The following is a 9,179-nucleotide window of genomic DNA, read 5'->3' on the forward strand; positions in this document are numbered from 1 at the left end:
GGGTAGGGGCTATGACTGTGTCACCAGTTTCTACAGGGGTCCATATGAAACTGTTGACAGTGGGATCATGATTCATAGAGATGGGGGACATTTATTTGTCATTTGACACTTTTCAGTACTCATGATCATCTTTAAAATGTGCACCTGTATTCTTTATTAACAAAAAGAAGCTTATTAGAAAATAATGGGAAGGAAGAGGTTGAATCATTACAGGAGATCAACAAAAGGTCAGGGAGGTATGGACATAAAAGATAAAAGGGAGAGAGAAACAGAACTACTTTGATTGGCAGGAGAGAAATGATCTTTGTAAGATTAAAAAAAATTAACAGCTTTGTTGACATAATTTACGTACTGTAAAACTGCATATGATTTTAAATTGTCGAATTGCATATTTATATAATTACACAATCGTCACCATAATCTAATTTTAGAACATTTTCATCATTTGGAAATAAACCTCTTACCATTAGTGGTCACGTCTCATTCTTCTCATTCTCAATCCGTTCACTCACATTCTTTGGCAGCTAATTTGTCTCTATAGATTTGTCTATTGTGGACATTTCACATAATCGGAATGAAACAATGGATGGTCCTTTGAGACTTGCTTCTTTCACTTAGCATATTGCTGTCAAGATTCATAATATTCAATCAGACAGTTAGACCGTCTTCTATTCATCCACTCATCAACTGATGGACGTTGGGTTGATTCCATTTTTGTATTATTGTGAACAACACTGCTATGAACATTCATGTACAAATTCTTATTTGCATGTTTGTTTTTTCACTTTGGTAGATACCTAGGAATAGCTGGATTAAAAGGTGGGTGTCTAAGAAACTGCCACAGTTTTCCAAAGTATTTATGTTACATTTTACCACCAGTGTATAGAGTTCTGGTTCTTTTCTTGGGTTTATTAGCCATTTGAACATCTTCTTTATGTCTATTCAAATCATTTTGTCCACTTTTGAGATGGGTTATTTATTTTGGGGGAGGAGGTTGGTACTAGGGTTTGAACACAAGCTCTTGTGCTTGTTAGACAGGTGCTGTAGCACTTGAGCCTCATCCCCAGCACATTTGCTTTTAGTTATTTTTTCAACAGGCTTTTGCATTTATACCCTGGTTGGGCTGGCCCATGACCCTCCTATTTTACTTCCTGTAAAATAGGAGAGATCTGGCCCAGATCTTAATTGAGATGAGGTCTCTTGAACTTTTTGCTCAGACTAATCTTGAACCGTGATCTACCTGATCTCTGCCTCACTGGTAGATGGGATTACAGGGTTAAGGCACCACACCCAGTCTTAAGATGGGCTATGTATCTTTTTATCATTAAGTTGTCCTGTATATATAAGATCTAAGTCTTTTTCAGATATATGATTTACAAATATTGTCTCTCACTCTATAGACTTTTCACTTTCTTATTTTCATTATTTGAAGGAAAAAATCCTCTCAAATTTGATGAAATATAATTTATCAATTTTTTCTTTATCGTTTGCACTTTTGGTGTCATATCTAAGAAAATGTTGGCTAACTTAAGGTCGTGGATGCTTATACCTTTGTTTTCTTCTAAATTTCATTGTGGGCTGGAGATGTGGCTTAAGCGGTACAGTGCCTGCCTCATAAGCAGGAAGCCATAAGTTCAAACCCCAGTACTGCTAAAAAGAAGACAGTTTCATTGTTTTTAGTTTTTACATTTAGGCTTTTGATCTATTTTCATTTTGCACACAGAGTCGTGTTGGTGTCTAACTTCATTCTTTGGCATGGATACTCGTTATTGTACTGTTTGTTGATCAGACTGTTTTCCTGCTATCAATTTTCTTGGCATCCTTATCAAATATCAACTGACAATAAATCTAAGGGTTTATTTCTGGATTCTCCACTCAATTGCATCACTCTATATGTCTATCCTTTTGCTGGTAGCACTCTGCTTTGATTACTGTAGCTCTAAAGCAAGTTTTGAAATTGGGAAGTGTGTGTCCTTCAATGTTAATCATTTGCAAGATTACTGGATAGTCTAGATTCCTTGAATTTCCATATGAATTTTATGATAATTTTGTCAATCTCTTCAAAAGTGCAAGCAGGGTTTTCATAGACATTTTTGAAGCTATGAATTTGGCAAGCATTGCTACCACCATATATCTTCTGACCCATGAACATGGGATGTTTTTCCTTTTATTTGGGTCTTCTCTAATTTCTTTCACCTATATTTGTAATGTTCACAGTATAAGATTTACACTTCTCTTGTGAAATTTCTTCCTAAATATTTTACTTTTTTATTAGTTTGTTTGGCAGTACTAAGGTTCGAACTCAGGACCTCACACTTCCTAGGCAGGTGCTCTACCACTTGAGCCATGCCCCCAGCCCTTTTTGGCTTTTTTAGTTATTTTCCAGGTAGGATATCCTGTGTTGGTTGGGGACTGGACTCCTACCTGTGGCTTCCTACATAATTGTTATCACAGCCACATGCTACCAAGCCACCTTATTGGTTGAGATGGAGTATCTCACTAAATTTTTGCCCAGGTTGACTTTGAACTGTGACTCTGCCTGCTGAGTAGCTAGGATTATAGATTTCATCCCTTTTGATGCTATGAAAATGGAATCATTTTCTTAATTTCATTTCCTTTTTAGAGCATAGAGATAAAATTGACTTTGTGTATTTATTTTATACATGGCTGACTGAATTTATTAGTTCTAATAGATTTTAGTAGGTTCCTTAGAATTTCCCATATTTAAGGTTATATCATCTACAAATAGAAACAGCTTTGCTTCTTTCCCAATCTGCGTACTTTTACTTCATTTTTTTGTTTAATTGCCCCAGCTAGAACCTCTACTGGAATGCTGAATAGAAGTGGTGAGACTTTATCTTTGTCTTGTTTCTGACCTTGGAGTGCTGGTCAGGGTAGCACGTATTCATTATGTTGAATTACGTATTATTATGTTGAAGTTGAGAAACCTTGCCATTCTATTCCTATTTTATTGAGTGTTGTTATCATGAAGTGGGGTTGGAAGTTTATCAGATGTTTTTCTACATCTAATTAGGTTGCTTTTTTTATTCCATAGACATATTGTATTGCATTATTTGCTCTTCAGATTTTAAGCCAATCTCGCATCTTCACAATAAATCTCCCCTAGTCATTGTATATAATCCTTTTAATATACTGATGGATTCTCTTGTCTACTATTTTGTGAAGGACTTTTACACCTAGCTGTTACAAATAGCTGTTTCTATTTGTTCATAAGAGATAGTGGTCTGTAGTTTTCTTTTCTGATGAAATCTTTTCCTGGTTGTAGTATTACTCTCAATAGTGGGCTCAAAAAATGAGTTGGGAAGTGTTTCCCAACTCCTCCCCCTCCTTTCCCTCCTCCCCGCCTCCTTCTTTGAACTGGTGAAAATGTGATATTAACTCTTCTTTAAAAGTTTGATAAAATTCACTAGTGAAGCCATCTGTGCTTGGACTTTTCCTTGTGGGTATTTTCTTGTTACTAATTCAACCCCACCCATTATAAATTTATTAAAGTTTTCCATTTCTTCTTCAGTATGTTCAGTAGTTTGCATCTTTCTAGGACTTTGTCTATATTCACTGTTATTGAATTTGTTGGCACGCAGTTTTAGTATTCTTTTACAATCCTTGTTATTTCTCAAGCTTGGTACTATTATTCTCCTTATTTTTGGTTTTAGTATAGAATTGTTACAGATAAGTGTTTTTATGCCGGATTTGAGCTACTAATTATGTGGAACTTAGGAAAGTGAGAAGGAGAGAAGATTGGAGAGAGAAAAGAACTTTTTCCTAAATCTATATTGCACATTTGGAAAAGAATATCCTGTACTTTTCTCTGATGTGTATCTCCAAACCCTATGTGTGTAAGAATGCAGTGGTTAAAGCTTCTCACTAAAGCTAACACTTTAAGAAAATTACAAAGGTAGCAGTTGCAGCCAGGTATGTGAGGCTTGCTCTGGAAGAATCCTCTTCAGAATGAGAATAGCACCCAGACCAGAAAGTTTTATTTATTTACTAAACGCCATCTAATTGCAGGAAGGCAGATAAGGACTCTCACTACAGGTGTTTGGTAGAGCGAACACTAATGAAAGCTAGGTATTCTTAAGTTCTTGAAGTTTTCCAGTGTTCAGTTAGCCTTAGAAATGTGGTTATTGATCAAAAAATGTTTTTGATGAAATCCTCCTCTCATGTTCAATTTTGTGTAGTTACTAAGGTAGAGACTGAGAGCTGTGGTTCAAGGAAAGAGAACGATTGCAAATCAACTTTAACGTGGAATTTTACGGAAGGGTGAATGTCATCTGAAGGCAGCCTGCAACTGCCTTTCTGGTAAAACAGAAGGATTGGACTCAGATGTAATCAGAGTAATTTCCCTGTCAATTTTAAACTAAGAGCTTGCTCATGGCCTTCTGTGAGGTTATTTGTCATTAAGCCCAGGTCTAGGCTGCAATATCTATGTGTTGTTTGCCATGTAACAGAGTAGACTTCATCTCATAATGGCCAATAAATTAAACATTTTGGATGTCATCACATAAAGTCCTGAGAAAAGCTCCCCTCTCCACCTTGTAGGTGTACTGAGTGAACATTTCAGTCAGTATTAGTGTCCAAACTCTTTAAACCAAATTTACAGCTCCACATAAGTACTGACAATAAGCATCCAGTGGCTGACTCATGGCAGTCAACAATAACAGGAAGGTACCTCTACATGACCTAGTCTAGAGAAATTCTACAGTATCAATTCCTGGTGCTGTTTTAGAAAATAAAACAAACAACCCTACTCCATCCCCAAACATAACAGGTTTCCTCCTCTTTCTGGATTCCCTGTGGTATTTTCTTTGATCATTCTACCATTGATCTCCCCCGTAAGTAAAAACAACCCTCTGAGTGCTGGTGAGAGACCTGTTGACCCCCTTTGCGTTTGGTTTAGTGTGGCACAATATCACTGCTGACTTTTTTTAAAGAGGTACTTGGTTATGAGGGAGGGGAAAAGTTTGGTAGGATGCAAAATTTCAGCTAGACAGGAGAACTAAGCTCAGGAGGACTGTTGTCATGGCAACTCTAGTTAAAAGCAATGCACTAAATTCTTAAAAATCAAGATTTTAAGTATTCTCACCACAAAAAAGTAAGTACATACATACACGAGGTGACACAGACGTTAAATAACTTAGTCATTCTACACTGCAAACATATTTCAAAAAAATCATGTTGTATACAATAAATATAAAGGAATCTTCATTTGTCAAATAAATAAACACATAAATTTTAAAAAATGTAATTAGCCAAGTGCCCAGCAGCTTAGGAGGGTGGCGTCTTAGGAATATGGTGCCATATTTTTTAGACTACAGCCTTCATGGGAGACTCATAGGAAGCTTTACTAATGACTGTTGGTGATTTCCATTGCCTTGGTTGTTAGGGAGAAAGAGAGCATTAGCAATCTTCAATACAGTTTTTAAAAATTTTTCCAATAGCAATTGTTTCTTCTCTCTGTCTCTTTCTCTGCCTCTCTCTGTCTCTGTCTCTCTCTCTCTCTCTCTGTCTTTCTCTCCACATACATCTCTATTTCTTTCTGTCTCAGAAGCAGAGAGAAGATGGGGAGATGGGCATCTGGTATGGTTTTAATTATGTCTCTTGAGATTCATATTTTGATATCCTAATACAGAGTACTTCCTCAATTGGAAATAGGGTCATTGCAGATGTAATTAGATAAGTGATTTCATTAGGGTGCACCCAAATCCACTGATGGGAATGTCCTCATAAAAATGGGAAGTTGTTCACTGAGATAGACATGGCAAAATGATGTAAGAAGACACAGATTAAAAGTAGACATTTACAATCTGAAGAGAGAGATATGGTACAAATCCTTACCTTATATCCCTCAGAAAGAATCACCCTACTGAGGTGGGGTAGTGGTACACACATGTAATCCCAACTACTCTAGGGGTTCATGAGTTTGAGGCCAGTCCTGGAAAAGGCAGTGGAAGACCTTGTCTCAAAAGCAAAATAAAAATAAGAGGGCTGGGGGCATGGTTCATGTGATAGAGCACTTGCATAGCATGCACAAGACCCTGAGTTCAATCCTAGCAACACACACACACACACACACACGCACTCACACACAAAAGAATCAACCTGCCGACATCTTGATTTTGAACTTCCACTGTCCAGAACTGTGAGACAATAAATTTCAGCCATGCAGATTATGGTAGTTTGTTATCTCACTAACTAATGAAATATTTGTGTGCTCTTCCCATTACAGGTGGTGAAAAAGGAAAAAGGAAAGAATGGGAAATGAAAAAGCTATCTCGCTTGCAAAGAACTTTTCTTCTGGGAAGACAATAGTTTGAATGCCAGCCACCATCTTCTGTATTAAATGAAGATATCTTGTCTCTTGCCTCGATCTGTATGAGGACTGAAGTTTATTTTTTGAAGCATGAAATCTAATTTCTCATTTTCCAAGACTGTACTTTTGGCCAACTAGCCTTACAAAATACTGTGCTGAAAATGAACACGATGATCATAAGGTCAAATAATCTTGGGAAATGTACATCATGAAGGCTGAAGACTCTGAGAGGTTGCACTGCAAAGAAACCTGCTCAACATTATTAAAATCATCATTTCCCAATGATATTTAGGTTGAAGTCCAAGATGAAGCGCACCCTGTCTCTGTCCTGAGGACAAAGAGATGCCCAGATAGAAGATTCACAGCAGATTGTAGAGATGGAAGTTTCCATCATCACCTTCCTAGAGACAGCTCCTAGACAGATGCTGGAAAGTTTCTGAACCCAAGCCAAGCCAAGCCTGTTGCATCCCTAGGTTGCTTAAATGGCTAGGGGCTCTTTCTGTGCAGACAAATCTTATTAAAATGCCAATCTGTTGGCTAAAGTGGTCCAACATGGTGTGTCTGAGTTCCAGGGGAGGAATTCTGAGTCTACAACTAAAGTAATTGAAGCTTTGAGTTTGGCATGTTACTTGGTGGAGGGTCAAAGGAATTTCCTTCCTATGTGACATTGAAACACCACCTGCTAGAGACACAGGACAGCAACAAAACAGATTGCAGCCCACTGCACCCTATTTTTTGGTTACTTTTTCTTTGATGAAGAGTAGGTTAAAAAACACATCCCAGACCTCCCTTTTGCTCTGATTATTCTTCATGCAAGGTCACAGCTATTGTACGTGCTCAAAAATGATAGAATCATGGACTTCAAAGGTAGTGCTTAAGAGAATCCAGTGTGGGGGGGCATCTGAATGTCTAAAACTTCTGTTGTATTATTGTTAGACCTCCTTCACTTCATGACTGTCATTCCACGATGTACTGAATTTTAGCCTCTGTGATTTCAGCTTAGTTCTTACCATTAGTGGCCCAGGTATCCTCTTAGGTGGTTTACCATATGGACAAGGCATACTGCCTTCCCTTGTGGGGTGTATAGCATGATAAAAAAGACAAATGACCAGACTCTGTTTGACACAGCTAAGTGCGGGGAATCTGATCCACAGTAGAAACCAGTAGCTAAAATAGAGGATATAGGATGGCTTCTTCTTCAAGAAAAGACCTGAATAACAAGTGGGCATTGCCAGCGCTGAGAAAAGGGAAAGACATTTCAGAATAGTGCTGAGGGAGCAAAGTCTTGAAAGCATAAAAGAATAGGAGCCATTGAAGATGTGTGTGTTTTCTGGGTGCTGTTGAAGCACAAACTGCAAAGGAGACAGTCATGTGTGTAGTGGGTGTTGGTGTTGGTGGTGAGCACAGTTTTTCTTAAAGACAATGTTGAAACATGAGTTTATCCTCTGTCTGCTTTTAGGGCTGTTGTAGGCTATAAGCCCCAATATGTAATAAGCATTTGTTACTGTCACTCTTACTATTCATAATTTTAGGACATGCTAGAGAGTTATATTGGATACTTATTTAGGAAAGAGAACTCCAAAACTGCCTGAATAATTTTTAAAAAGACACTTTCCAAATGTTTTAATTTCTTCTGTTAAGAGATCTGAAGGAGAGCTAATATGGTCCCTTGCTTTATATACATGTATAAAACAGAACATTGAAACATTTTGCAATTGTTTTAGGTGAGGTAGGGAAGGGTAGGAGGGGATAGATGGTGGGGATAAACCTAACCAATGTACAACTAAGGCTATTCAGAAATGTCACAATGAAACCCACTGTACAATTAATTTGTGCTAATAAAAAGTAAAAAGAGCTATGTAAACAACAGTGCAAACATTTAACCAAAATTTTACTTCTGCCAAGACTGATGGATGATTGATAGAGGCAGGCGAAAGGTCTCAAGAAAGCCCCTGTCTGATCCATCATTTGGTTCCTGGGCTTGCACAGAAATCCCTGTGCTTTAGGAAGAGAGGAGAACTCAGGACAGCACACATGTGTCCACAAATGTACAGTTGTTCTCTAATGGGATGGTGGATGGATAAAGCCCCAGCTTTGGAGATAGTCAACTCTAAGTTCAAGTCCCAGCTCTGCCATTGATAAGCTTCAAGACCTTGAATGAGTCATCTCTAAGCTTCCTTGATCTCACTAATAAAATGGATCTAAAGCTGCCAGAGTAGATCTGAGAATTAAACAAGACAATGCCCCTAAATCACTTAGCATTTGCATGATACATTTAAGTCTTAAGTAAATAGTAGACACTATCATCAGTATTAATATTCAACTTGTCCTTGTTACCGTGGAACCAATCCTAACAGGATTTGGAGCCTAATATCCCCTATGAATTTGGAGAAACGAAATGGGTGTGCCATTGGTCAAGACCTGTCACCTGATTAGTTTGGAGTCATCCATTCTTGAGCATTTCTTGAGTAGTCACTATGTGCCAGGCGCTTCTCCAAATGCTGGGAACGTGGCGATGAGCTAGGCAGGCAAAAATTCCTGCTCTCCTAAGCCCACATTCGAGTAGAGGAATAAATACAACAAAAACTTGAATAAGTACGCCATGTAGTATTCCAGATGGTATAAGTACTATGCTGAAAAATAAAGCGAAGAGAGTCCTGGGAGCAGGCATGCCAGAATTTGGAGGAGGGCGTGTGATTTTAAACAGGACGGTCAGTGCCAAAAAAGCTCTCTGCGGAGGTGCTTTGGCATTTGTATCCATTCACAGAACATCCTGTTTCAGGTCCAAAATGCCAACAGCAGCCAAGAGCAGAGTTTAGGGCCAGGCTGTAGGTGACACTTTTTGTGG

General features: G+C 38.2%; 1 long non-coding RNA gene across 1 annotated transcript in view; it reads left to right on the forward strand.

The window, feature by feature from the left end:
* Positions 1-8,231, forward strand: part of LOC141419239 (uncharacterized) — a 78,162-nt gene extending 69,931 nt beyond the window's left edge. The window contains exon 3 of the long non-coding RNA XR_012443989.1: positions 6,248-8,231. This is a non-coding gene — a long non-coding RNA (uncharacterized lncRNA). The remainder of the gene's footprint in view (positions 1-6,247) is intronic.
* The last annotated feature ends 948 nt before the right edge of the window (positions 8,232-9,179 follow it).

Source organism: Castor canadensis, chromosome 19 (genome assembly GCF_047511655.1).
Source record: "Castor canadensis chromosome 19, mCasCan1.hap1v2, whole genome shotgun sequence".
Lineage (NCBI taxonomy): Eukaryota > Metazoa > Chordata > Mammalia > Rodentia > Castoridae > Castor > Castor canadensis.